Here is a 23,292-nt window from a genome sequence, read left to right on the forward strand (position 1 = left end):
TTCTCCTTCTTCTTCTTCTTCTTCTTCTTCTTCTTCTTCTTCTTCTTCTTCTTCTTCTTCTTCTTCTTCTTCTTCTTCTTCTTCTTTCTTTTTTTATGCCAGCCTTGGTGCTAGACAGCTCCACCTATAGAGAGATGTTCCCACCTTGGATTACAAGGACCTCGTCCTGAAGAGCAAGACTTCAGGATGACCCTGTAGCACCTCTGTGCTGAGCCCTGGTGACTCTCGGGGTGACTAATTTCACTTGAGCAACCATGGTGCAGAGGAAAGCTGGGAGTCAGAATCTAGCCCCCAGTTCTGGTTCTGCCTGTATTGCCTAGGCATAGATTAAGTTGGGTTCTGTCCCCAGTGCAATGGCAGAGCCCTGGCTCTTGGGTTGTACAGATGATCAGCACAGTAGATCATGAGATCTGCACTGCACTTCCCTATGATGTACTTTGCCCTTTCCAAACCAATCACTTCATTTAACTTAATCCATGCAGACTGTAGAGGGAAACTTGCAAAGCCAATGTCCAGTGCATCTTCAGATTTCAGGGCCATAGCTCCTGCTTGCTAATTTATGTGAGATCCTGTCATTTTCAGCAACCTCAGTGCAAGGGAGTAGGCAGTAGCTTCTGCCTGGGCTGTGCCAGTTAATCCCTTCTGTGACATGACGGAGGCCACTAAGTCTCTCTGTACCTCAGTTTATCACTTATAAAAAAGGAGTACAAACTTCATTGAAAAACTGTTTAGAGTCGTGCCTAAAACATGATAAATCATAAATACTCATTCCTATGATATTTACCAAAGTAAGTGTTCAGGAAAGTGAGACATTTGTAGGGAATTCAACATTTTTCACTTGTCTGATTAACTTAGTAAATTCAAGACATGGTTTATGTACAGAGTATCCGCTTATAAGCATGGCTGCAGAGGTTTCCTGTGGTGGAAACAGCACTGGACAAGCTGTCAGGGCTGGTGCCAGCCCCGCCCCAGACACAGTCCTCCTCAGAGTAGGAACTTGCACAGGTCATCTAACCTCTTCCCAGACCATTCTTCATCTAAATCTAGGAGGCTGGCTTGTTCTCTGAGGTCTCATTTTTAAAAACCATTCTCTGCATAGTGATGTGCCTTTCCCCAGAAGAATCCATGCTTATTTTCAACCTCACTCAGCACACCCAAGATAGCAGAAAGCTCTCTGTGCTGTGCATTTCCTGCACAATAAAAAAAGGAAAAGGCTCAGAAGCTTGTTATTAGGGCAACCACATATTGCCTTGCGATGGACATGTTTATAAAGGAAACTATGTTCCCTAGGGGGACCTATGGGACCACATAAAGATAGAAGAAAAAAATGAGTCATGCTTGTGATATATTTTTTTAACTGCTTTTCTGAGATCCTCTGCTTCAGCTGTTGTTTTCTGTGGTTAAAGAAAATGTTAAGATTCACAGAGCTAAGGCCTAAGACACATCAGTCTGTAACTTTGTTGTGTTCTACAGCAGGGTTGCAGAGAGGGGCAGAAGGAAACAGGGAGGGACACACAGCGAGAGAGGCTATGGTCCTCCACCTCCACACCTCAACCCCAGGACTTCTCTCCCCTCTTTCTCTCTTTTCCCTTAAAGTTTGCTTCCCAAACACCAACACCAACATTATGTCATTTAGAATACAGTTCCTGTCAGGTGGACATGATCTATCCCTTGAAGATGATTGATTTGATTATCAATGTATTAAAAACCCAGTTATTAGAATTACAGGCCCATTTACCATGGTTATCTCAAACTTATCAAATTATAGGGCTTTCATCTCTTTCACCGCTGTGTGATCTTGACAACCAGTCTGGTGAATGTGAGTGGAAGTAGATGCATGGGCAATAATGATAATAATAACCATGACAACAACAATGATGATGACAATGATTGGCAAAAGAGCAGTGGAAGAACCACGAACAGTGGAGGCCTTAGCCAGCTGTCCAAAACAGATCAGAATCCATGTGTGGGTGGAACAGTTCTCCACATCTGGTCAGTCAGAATTTCGGCAGCCAAAATTACTCCTTAGCACAAGTTAAAGCTGCAACTGCTTCTCTCCTTAGAAACACAAGCCCTCACTGCTTCTGTTTTCAGCACTGCTCAGTAATCTGTTGTCAAGTGCAATGATTAGAATAATAAAACACCTCAAGTTCACAGTATGCGTGCAGAGTATTTGTCAGGCTTTTCTGCTCCCTGGGCACTTACAAGTCTGTTATGATCTCACTGTAAAACTCTGGCCCGATCTTTGAGCATCCCTCAGAGCTTGTCCCACACAGTATTTCTGCTGGATGACTGTGTCTGGGAAAGGCATCCTCCTCTTTTCCCTCTCCTCAAATGAGGCAGACTCTCCCCTATGAGCTGAACTGTCACAGGGAGTCCCCTCAACCATTGGCTGCTGGCAGCATTATAGGCACCAGCCCATGGTGGGAACAAACACCACTCACTTTTGAGCCAAACCTCTCACATTTCTCCAGGCCAAGTGACTGAGCACCCTTTCCCTTTCAGTGGGGACTTCAATTCAGAGCAAAAGACTGCAAAATATTTACCAAAAACTTATAATTAAGATGGGTGCTAATCTTTTTTCTTTCTATACAGACTATTGACGAAACCAAGAGAGGGTTTTAATAGATACTCAGCTATACAATCTGTTATAATCTAGTATGTTTTGATTTATATATCAGACTACATTTGCTCCTCCCAAAAATAAAAAAGGAGGAAAGAAGGAAGGAAGAGAAGGCAGGAAGGAAGTATGAAAGGAAGGAAGGAAGGGAGAGGGGAAGGGAGGGAAGGAGGAAGGGAGGGAGACAGATGGGGGAGAGAGAGGAGAAACTATACTAAGTTTATGTGCAAAAATCAATAAATTCTGAAAGCTCAGGCTGGTTAAGTCACAACCTTCATGGAAAAAGGATACAAACCATAGAAATGTATGAGTCTCGGCTAGAAAGTGTTGGAGTTTTTTGTTTGATTATGGTATGTTTTATATCATATAAACAAATACAATCATTATTATTTATGCTGAATCTTTCTCAAAATATTTCTGAGGTTTTCACTGGACCTAACTAATGCGATTGCAAAGGCGGCAGGAAGAAAATGCCTTAGTTTTGTGGATTGAAAAGAATTGGTTATTCTTTGCTTTCATGATCGCTAAGATGATTGGATCAGTCTTCCTCTAGATTCCTGGATATGCACTTTAGTTGGAAGTTGTCCCCCTACTTTGTCACAGGGTCTGGAGCAGACACTGTCCTCCTCACAGTAATTCATGCCTATGTGACCTTGGTCATGGATTACTGTGAAGCATTCCCTTCCCATAGATGTCTAGGAAGCTTTCTGTGGCTGGTGCCAAAAAGATGGTGTCATTTCAGGGGCACAAACGAAAATAGCACATTGCACTAAAGCCACGCGGGCTGTTGCAGCCACCAGGCCACCCTCTGATTTATGGTCTGCAGTGACCTCAGAGCAACCTATTCAGATCAGACCAGTGCCAAAAGGGCTCACAGGCAAGGCTCCTAAAATGTTTATTTTAATGTATTCATGAGCAACCAGCAAAGTCTTAAGAGTAGTTGAAGAAATCACAGGAGCATGTCTTCTCTGGGACTTGACTTGAAAATAAAGTGTTCACATACCCATCGTAGGCATGGCAATTTAAAAAAAGAAAAAGAAATAAGTCATGGTTATGACCAAAACACTGGAATAAATTACTAGTATTTCTCTTCCTTGTCCTTCTCTGATAGAAGCCACTTCACTTGCTCAAGTCAACATATTTATTAAAGAGAAGTGATTTATCCACGTAACTACGCCTCCTGTGTTTTGTTGAGCTTAGCAAGTGTCAGCCTGTTCAACTTCTCATTTATTTTTGGATGGCTAAATTTTGCTGACTGATTGTTTGCCAAAAGCCTGTGATGTTTTACTAAGGTGTTTAAAATTAAGTCAATGTCAGAAGAGATTTTAAAGAAGGAAAATGTATTTATTGCCCAAATTAAAATGATTCTTGCAAGCACCAGAAGAAATAAAGAAATCAGAGAAAAATAATAGGAGTGGCCTTAAGCAAAAACGCAGTGAAGAAAACGAAACCAGAATATAGGTGTTGCTTCCTCCACGTGCAGGCTGAGCCAAGAGTGCCACATGTGGGGCTGGGAGTCTCAGGTGTGGCTGGCGTGGTGGACGACGGGGTTGATGATTCCACAGCATCTCTCTGACCTGGGAGCGAGGAAGGAAGTGACAAGGACCAGAATGTTTGGATCCTTGGTGATAGACAGATGAGGTCAGCTGAGAAGTTACTTTGTGTTGTGCAGACAGAATACAGCTTACTGATTATCCAGAATATCCCCACACAAAAAAGAACAATCTATGCAGTTGCTTTCATATTCATTTTTGTCATACTAGAGATTGAACTCAGAGCCTTTGACCTGAGCTACATCTCCAGCCCTTTTTTATTTTTTATTTTGAGACAGGGTCTCACTGCTAAGCTGCCCAGAATGGGCTTAAACATGAGATCTTCCTGCCTCAGTTTCCCAGAGTGTTGAGATTACAGGCATGTGCCACCACACCCAGTTTAGACATTTTTAAGAAAAAGATTTTGACCCATCTTGGAACAGGAATGAAAAGGTACATATAATGCCCAGTTTTACTCTGGAAGGCAAATTAATAATAATTTATATTGTCTTCATTCTTTTTCATGTGGACTTAGTGTATCTTAAGCTTTTTCATGCCTCAATTTGAATTAATGAATGCTTCCAGCAGAACAATCTGAAGGAGACAATGATGGATGCAAGCTAAACATTTTAGACCCAAATAAAAGTGAAGGCAGGCCAGGGATATAGCTCAGCAGCACAGTGCCTGCCTGGCAAGCTCAAGGGCCTGAGTTCAATTCCCGATACCAAAAAAAAAAAATTTCTTCTGAATTAAAAAAAAGTGAGGGCAGTGGGAACTTTTTGAGGAGGGCAATGTGTCTTGTTTCCCAATTGAACAGGATAAAAATGCTTGTATAAAGATCTGTAAAGATTTTTGTTGACAGAGAAACTAATTTTAAAAAGTATCTATTGCTATAATATAGTTTTAGCTCTAGAAAATAATCTTTTCTAAGTAAAATAAAGAGAAAGGTAACACATAGTTATCTGCCTTTGGCAAAGTGATATTATGATGTCGCCCCTGCACGCATTTCCTCCTTCACCTCTGGATTACTAAGAGTTGAACATTTCCATCTCTCCACAATATGGGGGAAGACCTTTCCCCTCCGGACTTTGTTCTAAGTTCCTCATTCAGAGTTAGAAGTAATGAACTAAAAACAAGAAAAAATAACTTACCTTTCAGTTCGCACATGGAACCAACTGATAAATTTGCCTTCAGAAACCTCTGAGAGGTAATAAATACAAAAGTATTTCCTGTGGCAGGATGTTTTTATTTATAATAGCACAATCCACTGATGGAGTAGTATTTAATGACAGATATGCCAAATAGTCACATATACAGGTATAACTTGTGGAAGCTGCTCCGAAGTCCCTTCAGATAACCCACATGACTGAAATATTAGGGAAAACAGACTCTTCTTCTAGTTCCTATGTTGAGGGGTACCAAGGGTATCTTTGGGGCATGGTATGCTTCAGCCCTCTAATAATCTCCATTGATATAAACTCTATTAATGTCTCCAAATTTTTTAAATGAATTTTTAAATCTTAATATAAAGCACAATAAAATGTTTCTTTAAACTTTAAAAAGTTTGCTAATTTAAGTGATCTACACTTGGCGTTTTTATTGTGTACTTACTCTGCAAACAGCTTCTAGAAGAGGACCAGGCACCTTGTCCATATTGCTGTAGTATGAATTTTGCACACAGAAAGCCTGAAGCTGTCAATGTCTTTAAATCTTTGGGTTTTTTTTAACCATTCGGATTTCCAAAATGAGGAAAAGTATCACTGTGTTATTGTTATGACTTGTGTCTAGATGTCTCCCCAAAGCCACATGCACTCAAAGGTAGAGCTTTTGGGGCTGGCTGGATCTAGGGTGTGTGGTACTGGGATTAAGGTTATGTGGTAATAAATTAGTCCACTGATTGGTTTAGCATAGTTCTGGGTGTGGATAATGGAAAGGTCCACCTTGGGTGTGGGTGGCACCACTCAAAAGGCTGGTAGCCTGGATGGGATAATAGAGAAAGGCTTGCTTTGCCTCTTTACTGCTGCTAGCTGCCTCTTGCCTAGTCTGCCATAAATTATTTCTCCTCTGCGATGCCCCTCTGCCTTGAAGATGGCTGACTATTGATGAAAACTGTAAGCCAAAATAAACCTTTCCTCCTTTAACTTTAAGTGTTGGGTATTTTTTCCTTGAGAAAATAACTAATACAGCAATAAAGTGAAAAAAAAATTTGAACTGAAAAGACTTAGTTCAGTTTATCAGGATTTAGGTAAATTACCTACCCTTCAGAAGCTTCAATTCCTTCTTCCACGTGGAGATGGTGATAATAATGGGGGTGGTGATGATAATGATGTTAGTGGTGCTAATGATAACGATGGTGATGCTACTGCTGATGGTGGTTATGATTATCACAGAGGTTGTAATGGTGGTGATGGTGGTAGTGGTGGTGGTGATGGTAATCAGAGATTGTAATGGTGGTTATGATTATCACAGAGGTTGTAATGGTGGTGATGGTGGTAGTCGTGCTGGTGATGGTAATCACAGAGATTGTAACGGTTGTGATGATGATTTTAGAGGTTGTAATGGTGATATGGTCATGATGGTAGTGGTGGTTGTGATGGTGGTGGTAATGGTAAAGGTAGTGTTGATAGTCACGATGATGATCACACAGGTTGTTATAGTGGTAATGGTGGCAGTGTTGGTGATCATAAAGGTTGTAATGGTGATGGTGGTGTGGTGGTGATGGTGATGGTAGTAGTGGTTGTGATGATGCTGGTGGTAATGGTAATGGTGGTAATGACCGTCATGATGGTGATCATAGAGGCTGTAATGGTGGTGATGATAATAGTGAGAATGGTGGTGGTGGTGATGATAATGTTTTCCCCTTCAAAAAAACCACTGATATTAAAGAAGTCCATTTGTTAAATAACTGACAATCATGAAGGGCTTGCTACATAAAAATCAATTATTGTTTAACTCTGAGTTTCTCATGTGTACAAGGCTTCCAAGTCCTAGTTCCCCCCTTCCACTCCTGGCCTTTGTCAAAACAAGAAGAAGTGCCTTAATAAAAGACACACGCTGACTAAAATTGTTGGAACTGCTTCCTTCAGTGCTTTCTTGGGAATGTAGAGTTGCCTGTGTTTCATAAATGGCAAATCAGGTCGCTATCTGATCTCCACCACATAACCACAGCAGGACTCAGAATCACCCCATTGCTTGACACAGAACAAGTCCCTGGTTTCTTCCCTTTCTCCTATTACTTTAATCAAAGAAACTTTAAGTCTCCTTACGTCTTCTTTTGAAAAAGCCTTGGGTGTTAAAAAACAATACGCCCTATGATAGTGTTCTTACAGAGAGGGCCCCTTGCTTTGTCCGGGAATGCTAGAAGGAAGAATCATATCTTTAACACTACCTTTAAGGCTTATTTCCTGGGTAAATATTTACTTGTGATAAACATATCATAGTTACTACTTCCCTAGAACCATTTTACAGAATTCTTTTTAAAAAGGAATTCAGAGAAGGGCTGGACTTTTGTGTATTTATGAAAACATTTCTCGTCTAAAGTTATATTTATATATATTTTGTATACAGTATTTTAAGACAGATATTAGGATGTTAAAAGAAGCCTTTACAAGTCCCTTCTGTTGGTACTTTGATTTTGTTTTCACATTTTTCATGGTAAAACTACCTAGGACAAATTACAATAATATGTTCATGTGTATTTTGTGTAATATAGGTGTATTATATGTATATAAATATATTTATGGCACACAATATAGGTACAGGAGGACAAATATTAGCCAGTTGCTTGATAATAGCACATGAGGCAAGTGAACAAGTGAGCAGAATCAACTTTCTGTGAACTAATCAACAAATATTTATTGAGTATGGCTCATAAAACTTAAGACCAGCCAGGTACTGTGCCACATGCCTGTAATCACAGCGGCTTGGGAAGCTGAGGCAGAAGCACTGCAAGTTCAAGGCCAGCTTGGCAACGTGGCAAGCATTTTAGCAAGACCCTGTCTCAAAACAAAAAAATTTAAAAGGCTAGAGGTGCAGCCCAATAGTAGAGTGATTGCCTAGCATGTGTGAGGCTCCAGCATGTGTGAGGCTCCTAGCATGTATGAGGCTCATGCATCTGGAAAAAGGGTTCTTACCAGAGCGCACAGTTAGGTGGAAAAAGGTACTGAATGTAACAGGGATGACCAGGGATGGATCGGTACAGATCCTCCCACATCTGATGGACAGTTGGCAGTGGTCAGAAGCTGCATGTTCTGTGTATGAGTAGACAACACTTCCTGTCATTTACAGCATAGATTGCAATGTGCAAGACAGGAAAAAATCCATCCATGCTCCTGACATTGATGATGAGCCCAGAGACAGAGGTTTATGACACACACGCTGGAACTGCCTGCAGCGAGCTGGTGGCTTTCTGCACTGCTCTTGGTTTAGGCGGGGCTAACAAGTCCTAGCCTGCGGGCCAAATCCTGCCCACTGCTTAGTTTTGTATAGCCTGCAAGATAAGAAAGGCTTTTATAAATGAACATTTGCAACTGATAAGATGATGGGCATTAGTAACCTTGAACTTAAGCAAAAATCTAGCCCTTCCCCCCAAAAAAGAATTCCATTCTCCTTAGTAGATTGTTATTACTGAAAAGGAAAGAAAAGTGCTCAATTGTTATATTTTGAATTTTGTCAATGAAATGTGTGAGATTTTGTTTTCTTTCTCATTATGTGTCGCTACATCATTTCCTCATTTTTATCCCTTTGTCCATAAAGCCTGAAATGTTTACTATCTTTAGAGAAAAAGCTTACTGGCCACCGGCCTAGGCCATCAGTTTCCAAAGCATTTTGCCTCCTGAGGTAATTGAGTTTCTTAAACCATCTTTTCATTTTTGTGAGGAGGGTCCTCTCATAGTTAATTCCTATGTAAGAGTCACTCTTGTGGATATTTTGAAACTCTCTTGAAGAGAATGTACGTCATCATGTAGCATTACTCTGAATGTACTCGGAAGGATGATGAAAAATTAGTGGGCAAGATAGAGCACTGTTATCTCATGAGGAGAGAAACCCAGAAAGGCCAAGGAACTATCCTCTCAGCCCACCAAACTTCGGTGGAAGAAGATAGGACATTGGAACCGTTTCAAGGGGCCCCTCCCCTCATGTGACTCTAAATTCACCTGTCTCTAAGATCTGAAGCCCTTGGATCTTGGATCACTTGTAATGAGTGAGTGATAGGCAGGCATGACCATACTGCCTTCCTGGCCTTACCACCCATGCAAGTCTCCCACCTCGTCAAGGACTAAGGGTGCCAAGCTTCGTGGAGCATCTTCCAAAGATACCACAAATTGGAAGTACATTACCTTGACACTAGGAGATTACACAGGATTAGCAGAGTTCTAATCATCACAGAACAGTACTGGCTCTTGCTTACTGCCCCACATCTGTAAGGCAGACCAGCATGGGCCTGCACAGCCTGCATATTAATTGTGAACAAGGAAGCCTTTTCAAATAGACATGACAGCTAAACGCACTGCCACAGACACCCATGCACAGTGAGCGGGGGCCACTTGTCTCCTGGTTGCTAAGCATTAGAAGAAGGAGGAATGTTTAGTTCTATTAGGCATCTCTGAGCAGTTATAACTTGCCATCAGGAGAAAAAAATCTCTCTATTGAAGAGAGTTAGGAAAGTCTTGTGCACCACTGGTAGGAATGTAAATTGGTGGTAATGTAAATGGTACCGCTGCTATAGAAAACAGTATGGCAGTTCCACAAAACAATAAAAATGAATTGCCGTATGATCCAGAAATTCCACTCCTGGGTAGGAACCCAAAGGAACTGAAAGCAGAATTTTGGAAAGATAATTGTACAGTATACTCATAGCAATGTTATTCATGATGACCAAAAGGTGCCCACAGTTCAAGGACTCACTGGGGAGGAAATGTGCATGGAAAATGTGGCACCTCCATACAACAGAGCAGAGCCCAGACTTAAAGAAGAATGAAACTCCAACACATGATACCACACAGATGGATCTTGGGCATTGTGCTAGTGGAAATCAGTTGGCTGCATAAAAGATAAGTACTGTGTGAGTCCACTTTTATGAGGGGCCTATGGTCATCAAAATTCATTGCAGTAGTAAGTAGATGGTGGGTACCAGGAGCTGGGTGGAGGAGGGAATGCAGAGTTGTTTAACAGGCAGAGAGTTTCCACTTTGCAAAATTAAAGTGTTCCGCTGATTGGTTACAGAGCAATGGGAATGTATTCTACATTTATTCAATTGTACAGGTAAAAATGGCTAAGATGTAATGTCTTATGCTACATGTATTTTACCACAAACAGAGATAGATGATGGGTGGAAAGAGATAGATAGATAGATAGATAGATAGATAGATAGATAGATAGATAGATAGATAGACAGACTGATTCATTTGGGGAGAAAAATTCAGAATAGGTATACCAAAAAAATGAGGAAAGGACTGGGCAATTCCTGAAAGTTAGATAATTGCAATAAGCAATTTCCCTCTTGAGCCATGCAGTCTAACAGGAAGGAACCAAACTATGTGGTCCTGGGAAGCTCATCCTGACCAGGCCAGGTTCACTCAACACAGTCTTAAAGAGATTTGTTTTTGTCACAACAGCACACATAAGAGTGATGAGTGGGACTTGATCTACTACCTTCTGCCTCACTGGGAATCATTTTTAGGATTTCCGTGTAAATACTTTGAGATTAGCACCTACTGAGGCTCTGCAAGAGAGCAGAAGCATGAGGAGATGGTGAGACCCCTCCGGCAGTTTGTGAATTGTGTAGGGAGGTGAAAATTTCTTCTCCATTCATTGCAAGAATATTGATTGAAAGTACATCATGTGCTAGGGTCGGTTCCACTCTGGATCTTAGGATACAGCAATGACTATGACAGTGTCCCTGCACTTGTGAAGTTACGCTGCATTGTAGTAGAGGGAGACGAACATGCAAACATACAGAAATGTGATGTGTTGGAGAAGAGAAGTGTTGTAGAGATGAATTAAGTGCAAGGTGAGAAGGATAGAGCCTGATAGTCTGGGAAAGCTTTGCTGATAAATGCCTGTGTGTGTCTGGGAAAGAATATTCCTGAAATAATGGGGAGGCCAGCACGGCTGCAGCACAGGAGAGGCAAGGTGTAGAGCAGTAGAAGATGAGGTCTTAGAGGTTCAGGGGAGGTGGGGTTCCAGCTCTTGGAAAACCTCTGTAAGGATTTGAGCTTTTGCTCTGTGGGAGGTAGGAAGCCATTGACCAACGCTGAGCCAAGTGATGCCATCCAACTGGCTGTACCAAAGGTCATTCTGGATGTGGCCTTAGAAATAGAAGTGGGACATGCAGAAGAAAAGCAGAGCCCAGTTAGAAGGCTTGCAATCATCTAGAAGAGGATTGATGGGATGCTGCCAGGCCTGCTACTCACCCAGAAGGTACAGGGGAAGATAGGCAAGGACGACTCCATGGCAGGGACCTCAGCATCCGGCAGGATGATGTTGCTTTCTCTCTAAATGTGGAAGGCTGATGTGAGGGGAGTCAGGAGTCCTGCTAAGGAATAGTATCTTCAGAAGTCCTAAGTGACTTCAGGAAACCCCAGTCTCATTGTGAGCATGCAAAATAGCTGTTTTTGCTATTCTTCTTCTTTTTTTGGTACTATTTTCTTTAAAATAAAAAATTTAAAAAGAAAAATAACGTAGCTGTTGAAATGTTGACTATAAAGTAGCATGCATGTAAGTGAACATTATGCATAGATTTATCACTAGCTTGTGAGAACTGGGCAAAAGGCCTTACACAGAGTGTTCCATAGACCAGGAGCGCAGCAGAGCAGGGCAAACTGCTGGAAACATGACAGGGAGATAAGGGAAGACACCCGGCAGGGTTGGGATAACCCGGCAGTCATCTTAGAAGTGCGCGTCTGAAGGTGAAAGTGAGGCATCCTTGGGAGCAGTATCAGATAAACATGCCGAATGTGCAAATGCACCCATCAACTGTCCCTCTGCACCTGCCCGCCTGTGTTTCACACCACATACTCTAAGTTCAAACACCTGCACTTCTTACCCCTCTGTTCCTGGGCTGTACATTCCTAGAATCTCAGCTGGAAGAGACCTGAGGCAGTTTGGGGTCGGTTCCTCCTAACAGGAGTCAGGCAGGGGGGCAATGCCATTGCAAGACTACCACTCTTTCCTCCCTTCCTCAAGGAGATTTAGCAGCACATCTGTTTAATGGGCAATAGCCAGGAGGTAGCAGTCCACTTTGGGCTCTGCTCTGTTGTATGGAGGCGCCACTTTTTAACTCAAATCCTTCGAACTGTGAGTTCAGTTACTTCTCTTTATTCTCATCCCGTGGAAAAAATCGTTCTTACTCCTGTAAGGTAATGCTTTGTATCCCAAAAAACCACTAAAAGAACCCATCGGGATGTTCTCACAGACATGGCAATATTCATATTCACCAGGCACTTAAGTTGAATAATGTATCTCCTGGCGACAAGAGGGCAAGTGTATTCTGAGTGAAGAGGCCCCAGTGTCTGTGACTTCGGATCTGAAATCCACAACACCCAGCTGGCAGCTGTTGAACTGGAATTCCTCGTGCCTGTGGCGCCCAGGGCTGAGGGCGCTTCTCAGAGAGGCCTGTGTGCCATGGCTGTGTGGAACCTGTTGTCCTTTCTGACTTAGCATCGCCTGTGTGCAGGGGACAAACAAGAGCAGGTGTTCACATTTATCTTTCTCAAGTGGCCCCTTGAGGCCCTGTGGAGAAGGGCCAGGGTCAGGGTAGGAAGGGGCTCAAACAGAGCCTCCTTCCAGGCTTTCCCTGTGGCTGGCACATAGCTGCTTCTGACTATGTCTAAGAAAAACGTTAGGGTTCAACACAAACTATCTAATACAAGGAAGCGTGGAGCACTTCACTATCTTTGGAGATTTGCTTAAACCAAAGCGCTGGGACTTATTATCATCGCTGTGCAATTTTCACCTCCAAAAGCCTTGGCGTGAATGACCTATTTTGAAGGTGACGGCCAATGACACTTCAGTGGCGTGAATAATTTATTAGGTGCAAGAAGGCTGTCAACGTAGTGATATTACAGCAGCCCCGCTTGCCTGGCTAATTATGGAGAATGACAGCGTTCTGTCCTGATGTCACAGCTCTTAGGCGAAGCTGCCAGAGACATGCACTGTGAGTGAGCAGAGAAAGGAAGAAGGGAACCAGGGCCAGGGCCTCACTCCCACCACCACCAAAGACTTTGCGGTCAAGCAAGCTGGGCTTCGAGAATCAGATTTCCACTCACCTCTGCGAAGTGAAACTGTGTGGGGGCCCTTGGGAATGGATCTTGTATCCAGTATCCTGATTTTACATAAAATGTGTGTTAGTTGGGGGAGGAGCAGGCTGTGAAAGTGACTCGGGAAGGAAAAAGGCATTAGAGCTGCAGCTGGCTAGGATGCCTAATGGTTCCCAGGCCTCCAAGAGGAGGTCCAGGCCTTTATAGCAGGCAGGAAGGGGACACCCGCTGTGAGAGAAAAACTGTAGCCCAGCCAGTAGGAGCCTCAGTTAAGCTAAGCTAAACTGCCCGGAGACTCTGGTGCTCTCTCTCTGCCTGAGTGGTGGCCACAGCTCATTTAACCTCCTCCGAGGCCTCAGGTCAAGATGTAATTTATGCACCAAAACCAGCTCCGTAATGAGTGGGAAGATTAACCACCAATCAAAACTTCTGAACACAAAGTTCTGAGTTCTGGGTCCACCATTCCTCCTAAAGTTACCTCCTGATGTTAATGGTCTCAAGTTTATGAATCAGGAAGGAACCAACCCCTGCAAAGGTCTCTGGAAAGTTGGGGACAGGAAAAGGGAAAGAAACCAAATAGGACTGCAAGGAACCACAGCCCTGGCCTAAAATGGAAACAGAAATGAAAATCTCATTAAACTAAAGGAGCTACCACAGTAAGAAATATTTTAAAAATATAAACAGCTGAATAAAAGCAAATTTTTAAAAATTTGTGTGTGTGTGTGTGTGTGTATATATATATATAGATATAGATATATATACGATAGTTAAGATAGTTATACTAATTTCTCTTAGTTCACTGAAAAAGAAAGGTTTGTGCCAGTATTGTTTGGACAATTAAATGCCAATATCTTGTACTCTGAGTAACTAATTTAAAGATAACAATATACTAACCATTGTTACCCTCCTATTGTCTTGTTTTGAAATTTTGTTTTTTATTTTTAAAATAAAAAATTGTCTTTTTTTTAAGTAGTAAAGTTTTAATTGATCTCAGATAAACTACTCAGGAAAGATCAGTATAGTAATTATTTCAGTCCCTAATCACATTTCCTATCCTGAAAAGCCCCAAGGGAAAGGACTAACTGGTTATTTTCACTATTCCACATCAGGTACAGTATTAAAAAAAAAAAACCAAGGCATTATATCAGTCTAGGTTAAATGTGTAGCTAGCAACCAAATCCACTCTCTTTAGCTCGTATTTTTTCCTTTACCTTGTCCACATTGTTAACATAACTTTGGTGACATTTTCCTTTAAGTCCCTTGCAGTGATTCCAGGAACTCATTTGGCCTTAGTCTTGAGGACCATGTCCCAGGCCACTTGTACTTGTATCACCCACAGGGTTTGTTTGGTGGCTACAGATGAAAAATGTCTCACCTGCTACTGGGTTGGCCTGGTGGTGCAAAGCATCTTGGGTAGCCTTGTCACGCAAAGCCTGAGACCTATCACTGTGGCAGCAAGGGTTTCTGGGAGCCTACAGAAGAGGCCAGGAGCAAGAAGCAGTAGCATAAAAGTGGACTGGCCAGATTCTTTAGTTCCTTAAATAATCAATAGGTAATTTTTATTGAATATTAGAAAGGGCACAGTCAGCAAACTGATGGCCCCTGACTGAAAATAATTCAAGGTAGTTGTCTTTACAAACAGATAAATTGCAGAGTTATGAGGGAGGGAGGGAGGGAGGTACTGTGTTAGCTACTTTCCTGTTGCTGTGACAAAATACCTGCAATTTAAAAGAAGAGGGGTTTATTCAGCTCATGGTTACAGAGGGTTCAGTCCATGGTTAGTTGGTTCTGAGGCAGAAACAGCATGGTGGATGGGCATGGCAAAGGAAAGCTGCTCAACTCGTGGCAGCCTAAAAATAGAGAGAAAAGGAAAGAGCAAGAATACATCATTCCAGGCAATGCCTCCAGTGACACACCTCTCCCACCCACCTCAGAACACATATGACTTTTGGGGGACGTTGTAGAGCTAAACCATAACAGGCATGGTGGGCCAGCTATGGAAATGGTAGGTCCACTCTGTCCTGAAAGATAGGAGAGGAAGAAGTTGGCAGAAATTGCCAGGAAAGAGCTTTGTCAAGAGACTGCCAGAAGGAAGCTGTCATCTTTTATGAAAGAACACAGCCAACTCAAGGGAGCCTCCCAAAAGAGGGACCTCAAAGGGAAGAGCCAGGGAATTCATATCCTGACTCACTCCTGTCTCCTGTTAGGGTCCCATTGGCCAGACCCAACTGGATGTCACAGGGTGAGGCAGCCATTGATGCGGCCCCCACCTTGACCCCTGGCATGGAAACGGACAGAGAAAGATCAAGAGTGGATAAGAATAGACAACACATGACAGCCTGCAAGCCAGGCGCTACATCCTGCTGGGAACACAAAACAGACAAATCACCTTGGAGATGCTTATGGACCATCTCTTCCTTTTATATTTCCCCTGCTGAGAGAAAAAAAAAGGATTTATTGTGAAGTGAAAGTCAATTTAAAAAGTCAATAGCAAGTACTTAACATTGTGCTTACAGATGATACTAATTACTTCCCTTCTACCTTCACTTTAAATTATTTCATATTCATTTTAATATCTTTATGCAGTAACACTTAATGATTAAATGTATGCAGTTTACTTCCAACCACCACTATTCAGAACTATAAGAATTTGTTAAATTTATTTTTTTGCCAAAAATATTGTCGATCAATATCACTGGTTCTTAAAATGTAATCTGAGAACCCCTGAGGTTTCCCAAGACCCTCTTTTGGGAGGCTTCCCACCACCCTCAAAACTTCTTAAAAGTGTAAAATAATCTTAGGGCCAAAATGTTTGAAGATGGCTGGTCTAGATTTTGAGAGCAAAAATATTGTGCAATATTGATCTAGATTATGTTGTTGCAGATAATGATCTTTATATCAAGTCTAATAATAATATAGGAGAATCTAGTCTCAAGTTTCGAGAAAGGAGACTGTGTGCTAGCTTTAGACCATATTTTATTCCCCATAAGCTTTGAGCATTTTGCTGATTATTTCTGCCCACTCCATCTTCCAGTGACTTGATGTGGAAGCTTGTGGGTGGGAGACTGCTGGGATAATTTACCTGAGTACATAGGCCTGACTACGGCACCCGGGACACGCTGAAATTCTAACGGTGTTGGCCAAACAAGTTTCCCATTATGCAATAGATGGGATGACTCTGGTAAGAACACAGCCTGTGACTTTTGCTCCCTTGAGGACTGTATCATGGGTGCCAGACACAGACAAAGGACAATGAGGTCCTGCTCTGGCAGTTCAGAGGGAAGTGAGCGAGACCCAGCCATCAGCCCTCAGGCTGAAACATGTTCTGAAGGCGCAGCTTAGGTGCCCATAAACTCAGGCTTGTTATGCTTATCTTCCAGGGACAGGGTGACAGATGCCAGCAAGGGCAGTATGTGCTCTTTCCTCATGTAGCCAGTATTTACTGATGATCCTCACATTCATTAATATAGAGGTTACTGTGCTATGTGTGGCCAACACATAGCTCCTGACATCCAGGAGTTTATAAACTTAGGAGGAAGCAGAAGTGCATTCAGTACCACTGAAGGCAGGTACATGATTGGATCTGTACAGGAGAGCAGTGACCTTCAGGAGGACCATTGAAGGAGGCAGAATTGAACAGAGCTTTCCAGGTCAGCCAGGATCTTTAGGGACAAACATCAGAGGCAGGGGTCAAAGTGATGGTAAAGGCTCAGTGAGAATATGCAGGCAGCAGAAATGGCCTGAGAAGAAAGATAGGTGCAAGAATTGTCACCCAGTAGAGTCCAAAGGCAGCTTGGTGATCAGGTTGTCTGGACAATGAGGACATATAGGTCCCCAAAGATTGAGATGTACCCTGAGTTCTCATTGGCAACACTAAAGCATCTCTAGGTGCAGGACTCTCTTCGCCTGTCCCCGCCCATGTGGGTATCAGCGTTGCCGATACCACTGATACCTTCCAGAACCATGCCGCAGAGTTGAGGGAGGTGACTTGGACTTTACTAAGACCAGTGTTTCTGAAACGCATTCTGAGATAACTGTGCCAACCCATCCTAGCCTTATTAAAATGACGAGGGATGACCCTAAGATCTACTTTAGGCTATTCTTATGCACTTCCTAAATTAGAAAACTGAAAATAAAGAGAGAAGAAGAAAGGTTGGTCAGAGTGGCTCATGAGGAAGTCAACAGATGTAAAGCGGAAAGTAAAAAGTTGCAGTGTGAAAAAGAAGCTCGAGAATGTCAGCCCCAGCAGCACTCCCAGCTATGCTTTGGCTGTGCATTTAGGAGGCCAGGGGCCTGTAACAGAAAGACCCCATGAGTAGAGAAGGGACTTCAAAATCAGGGCCTTGGATCTGCTATCCACATGGATATTAAACATCATAGTTATGGAAAGAGACTGCATCTTGGTTGTATGACCTACCTCACTCTCCGGGACTAATCAGCTAGGCCATGAGCAGAAGCCAGAATTCATCAGCATGCAAGACACAGGGGCCACTGTATCTATGGTGTTGGTAGATACAGCCAAATCGAAGGTCTTCTGATTAGGGCACCAACCTCACTTCATAATAGCGCAGCCCTTCTGACGTGTTCTGAGTTCTGTATTACGTATCTAGAGTTCTAAATCAGGAAACCACGCTGCCTGCACTGTGGATGCTTTTCTGCTTTCTTCTGATGAATTGCATGCTAACAAGAACTGCTTGAAGGCTGAAAGAACAATCAGGCTAGCTTGGCTGATTCTGTTCTCCAAATAAATACTGGCTTCAGAATGCTCATGGTTGGAGAACAGGATGCAGTTCAGTGATGTAGAGAGACCCTTTGTGGTGCTGTTGGAGTTCATACACCCTCCTTTAAAGTACCAAGAATAACCCGTTCCCATAGCACCCATAATAATCTCTGCTTCCGTAACACATACCTCACTTACTTACAATTGTCTTCCTCATCGGACTCCACCAGGCAGGTTGTGTGACTGCCGTGCTTTCTCCTGGGTCTGATGCCCTTACCCCAGTGCCTGGTACCTGAGTTGCACTTGATTATTTGCTGAAATAACAGCTATCATTCATAGTTCAGCATGTTTTCAGTTAGGACTGATATATAAGAGAGGGGAAAACCTCAACTTGGGTTAAACTGTTTCTTCCTTGGAAAGAACTATTTATTCCTACTGTTGACATGGAAGAGCAAAGCAAGTGTCTCATCCTAGGGGATTTCTGACAATTTCTCTCTCGCCAATGTCTGGCCAGCGCAGACCTCACCATTTCCCTGGATGAGGTACCAGGACTCGGCCAAGGTATCTGAACGTTCTGTGCCATCTTGGGACACATGATCCTGTTGAGGGAGTGGTAGCAACCCAAAAGGTACTAAACAGCAACATCAGAGTAGGAGTGGGGACAAGAAATAACCACCCAAGAAGATGTCAGTGACTGCAGCAGGGGCAGTGATGAGGCGGGCAGGATAGAGACCTGTGGACAAGCACCCAGAGAGCTAGGCTCTAGACTGTTCCCTTGCCTCGCTCACACAACGTTAGGCAAATCACTTAACTTCTCTGGGATTTGGAACAGACAAGCCAATAAGACAGTGTTCTAGTCGTGTGGACCTGTGCTGCCTGCATCCTTCTTCACCCCATTACCTGCTCTCTATGGATGCTCTGTGCTAGGGACAGTGGGAGCTCAAAGTCACCCAGGACAGTTCCCCTCTCCAGGAGCTTCCAGCCCAGCCAGGGAAGCTGGCCCTTAGCTCTGCACACTGTGCCTGAAGGAGGCCCCTCACAGGTAGGTGACACAGCTTCCTGCTCCCTGCTCAGAGATTCACTCTGAGTGCAAGGTATTGATGGGGCAGCCCCAGGAAAAACTAAAGACGGCACCTCGGGAGTCACCTCCTGCACCTCTCGGCAGTCCTCTGGCCTGTACCTCAGGACATATACACACCCGCTACCTTCGTACCCAACCCTCAGCAAGATACCTGCCTCCCTGTTACATTTGGAAAACAGCACTACATTTGGAATCACACCTGACTTTGAATTAGTTTTACGATTGTGATCATGCTTTGCAGACCATCAGTATTCTTCTTTTTTCAGTGCTGGGGAAGGAATGCAGGGCCTTCACACTGAGCTTCATCCTTTGCTCTTTATTTTTTATTTTGAAACAAAGTTGCTACATTACCCCGCCTGTACTCAGAGTGCAGGAATTACAGGCACACACCACCTCACCTGGCTGCATCAGTATTCTTATCTTTCTGGTGGGGACACTAGTGGGAGAAGAGATTGTACAGGTTTAAGGGAGCTAATGTACATAGAGAACCTGGCATGTCTCCCTGTCCCTTTTCCATCCTCCTCCCCCTCCATCGCATAACATGTGCAGGGCATTGACATCACACATGGAACAAGAAGGTGGGAAACAGAAAGTCAATTTTTGTCCAGGTGGCAGCCAGACCCTGCTTGTGCCTCCAGATGTGTCCTGGCCAGCCTGCTAGCAAAAGCCCTTTGCTTGTTTCACCCCAGACTCTCCTGCACATCCGTGTTCCTCTCCAGGTCTCCTTCTGCAGTGTGGCAAATGAGGACCCGTGAGGAACTGTGGTACTCTACACAAGAGCCTATTACCAGGTAGTGGGTATCAGGCATCTTTCAAGGAAGCTGGCATGAAATTCGCAAGTGATGGCAGGGAAAGGGGCCGGGACCTGGGAAGATAGGTGCAGACAGGGTATTTACACCAGATCCAGTGAACAGAGGAGGCACCTTGGAAACAGGCATAACCTGTGCAGTTGGAGATAAACCAGGTTGACAAGGGAAATAAAAGGACGACAGGAGAGGAAAGGGTAGTACAGAAAGGCCAAATCCATCTTTCATTCAGTCCACAGCTGTGGAGCTCCTGCTCTGTGCTGGACAGTGGTGTATAACACAGAACAGGTCCCTGCACTGATCTGGAGAAGGAAGGAAAAGGGAGGGTTCAGGAGAAGGAATACAAGTGATTAATATGTACCCATTCCCTGTCCCCCAAAACTGATGCAAACATATATAGATATTCCTTGTTTAACCACCTCCCTGGTTAACAACTGTTCAGACTACCATCCTCAGCAGCAGTGTGGTCTCATAGTGACTTCTTCTACAGTAAATACTGTAATTTTTGCTGATTGTACTATGCAGTACGGTAGAGCACTGTAGCCTTATGTCCTGTTATACACTGCAGTACTGCATGTAAGAGTTACACAAATAAAAGCAACGCCATTGAGTGGGAGTTTCCTTTGACCATTTCTTTGTTTTGAATATTATAGTGTAGGTATGATATTATTCCTCATTTAGAGACCAATTCAAACACCTAGTCCCAGGAACTGAACTCGGTCATTAAATGGTGAGTGTCTGTACTAAAACAAAAACTGAAATGGCCCCTGCCCTAAGAGCTCATCATCTAGTGAAAGAGACAAGAATCAAGAGGCACATAAAGTCACTGCAATTCACATCTGGTCCTTGGGGAGGCGGAGGTGTTGCGGGGAGCAGGTGTGGGGAAGTGTGGTGGGAAGAGAGCACTGAGAAGTGGGGGAGCCCTGAGTGAGGAAGGGTGGAGCAACCCTTGGCCAGCCCTGGAGGGGAGGGGCATAAGAAGGGCTGGAGGGAGGAGGAGAGAAGGATCCGCTCATCATCCCAGCCATAAGCATCACAAGGACGGGTTCACTGTGCTCCAAACAGAGAGCTGTGCAGGGCTGTAGGCAGGAGCAGAGCCACAGGACAGTTTATATTGTCCAGACAAGACAGCATGCCCATAACTTGTACCCTGAATAACTATGATGAAGACAGCACTAAGCAATGTATTCATTATCATAACTTTCCCACTAACCTGTTTTGAAATTCTGTTTTATGGTTATGTTTTTTCTCTTTAAAACAAGAAAAGATGTGGGGGCACACACCTGTAATCTTAGCACTTGGAAGCCTAAGGCAGGAGGATCATTGTGAGTTCAAGACCAGCCTCGGCTACAAAGTGAGTTCAAGTTCAGCCTGAACTGCATAGTGAGACCCTGTCTCAAAAAGACAAAGTGCGCATGCACACACACACACAAATTAAATTAAATTAAATTAAATTAAATTAAATTTTAAAAGAGGCCAGGCATGGTGACACATACCTGTAATCCCAGCACTCAGGAGGCTGAGGCAGGAGGATCACCAGCCCGAGCTACAAAGTGTACTCAAGGGCAGCCTGAACTACATAGCTAGACCCTATCTCAAAAAGACAAAATAAAATAAAATAAAATAGAAAAATTACTCTCTGCACTGTGGACACGTTGTGATCTGCTATTACATAAGAAACTTCGCGGTTTAAAATGACTCCCATTTAGTACAGTTTCTGAGGGTCAGGAGCCCAGGTACGGCTTAGCTGTGTCCTCTGAAGAGTGAGCAGCAAACAGTAGAGTCACACAGCCCACATTTTGCAGGTCCCAAAGCCAGTTTTTAACATATGCATCTAAAGTCGACTGAACTGTCATCTTGAACACAGCACATAACATCTCTTGAGCCTTGATTCCCCCATCTGTAAAGCAGGAATAATACTATCTACTGCAAGGTTATAATCGTAAATGACACAATACTTGTCAAGTGCCTGCTTTGGAGCCTAGCATATAACAAGATAGTGAAGCTAGGTGTGGTGGTGTACACCTGTAATCTCAGCACTCTGAAAGGATGAGGCAGGAATATCACAGGTTGGAGCCCAGCCTGGGCGACTTAGCAACTTAGCAAGAAGCTAAGTCTCAAACCCTGTCTCAGAATAAAAATAAATAAATAAACAAATAGGGCTGAAGCTGTAGCTCAATGTGAAAGCCCTGGATTCAACCCCCAGGTACTGAAAAGAAGAAGGAAGAGAAAGAGATGGCTAGGAAATACAGTGCTCAGCACCAGGATTGATCCCAGCCAGCCCAACTGGCTGGAGACTTGGGTACTGACCAGAATATCAACACTGAGGACACAGAAGATTGCCCGGCACCTGGACGTCATAGCATGTGGCACGCACATTTTCTCTCGGGAAGGAATGTCTCCATGGAAAGACTGAGTGCCGTCAGAAGCTTTCGTAAACTGGAAGACAGCGGGAGGGGGGCTCCGTGAACAGCTGTAGCGAAGGACTGTGTTGTGCAGATGCTGCCCAGGCCACCCCGTGGGGTCTGGGCAGAGACGGGGTGACCAGTGCCGGCTCCTGGGCGTCCTTGGTAGGCATCCAGCCGAGCCTTCCCCTGCGGTGTGTGTAGGAAGGCTACGAAGTTATGATTCAGTTGTGGTTTTGGCTGCGTGGATTCCAGGCCTGAGGGTGTGCCCTGCCCTACAATGAGATGTGGGTGTTCCCCAGTTGTCACGGTCTCCCAGGGTGTCCCTTTGGGCCCCTATCTAAGCTCCCCTACGCATACTACTGCCCTTGCTAACTGACTGAGTCTCAAGTTCGGGAAGGGAGGACGTAATCTGCGGCCCACTTCTATTTCACACCTTCTGCATAGTTTCTTTGACAGGGTGTCCTTACAAGGCAGGAAACTGAGGCCGGAGTGATTCCCTAGCTAAGGATGGAAGCTCTGGGTTCTTGTAGATTCCCAGTCAAATAACACGATTTCCTTTCCAAATGCCCTTTGTACGGGATGCTTTTGTCTGGCAAGCAGACCCATAATTGAAATTCACCAAAACAAAAAATTAAAGAACAAGCCCCTCTCTCCCATTGTGAGCGCTCTGTCCAAAGGAACCCTCGCAGAGGCCAGCGCAGAGCGCGCCGCTCTCCCGCGGGGCTTCGCTGCACAACTCCTGCCCAGCTCCAACTTGGCTCGCTCGCTCCCGCCGCCCTCATTGTTTCCGCCGCTCCGCTGGAGACCCCGGGGAGCCGGCTCCGCTCCCGCCTCCCCGCCTCCCCTCCGTGCGCGCTACCTCGGC

At 44.0% G+C, this 23,292-nt stretch overlaps 1 protein-coding gene and 1 long non-coding RNA gene across 6 annotated transcripts in view; one reads left to right on the forward strand and one right to left on the reverse strand.

Annotated features, from left to right (window-relative positions):
- The window catches only part of Fam65b (family with sequence similarity 65, member B), a 208,843-nt gene that overhangs the window by 100,068 nt on the left and 85,483 nt on the right, over window positions 1-23,292 (forward strand). The window lies entirely within an intron of this gene.
- LOC106146539 lies at window positions 15,228-23,256 on the reverse strand. The gene is made up of 3 exons (XR_001231018.1): window positions 22,330-23,256; window positions 15,802-15,846; window positions 15,228-15,262 (listed from the first exon to the last, which is right to left on the reverse strand). It is a non-coding gene; the product is annotated as an uncharacterized LOC106146539 (long non-coding RNA).

This window comes from Chinchilla lanigera, unplaced genomic scaffold, assembly GCF_000276665.1.
Source record: "Chinchilla lanigera isolate Chin_1 unplaced genomic scaffold, ChiLan1.0 scaffold00082, whole genome shotgun sequence".
Classification (NCBI taxonomy): domain Eukaryota; kingdom Metazoa; phylum Chordata; class Mammalia; order Rodentia; family Chinchillidae; genus Chinchilla; species Chinchilla lanigera.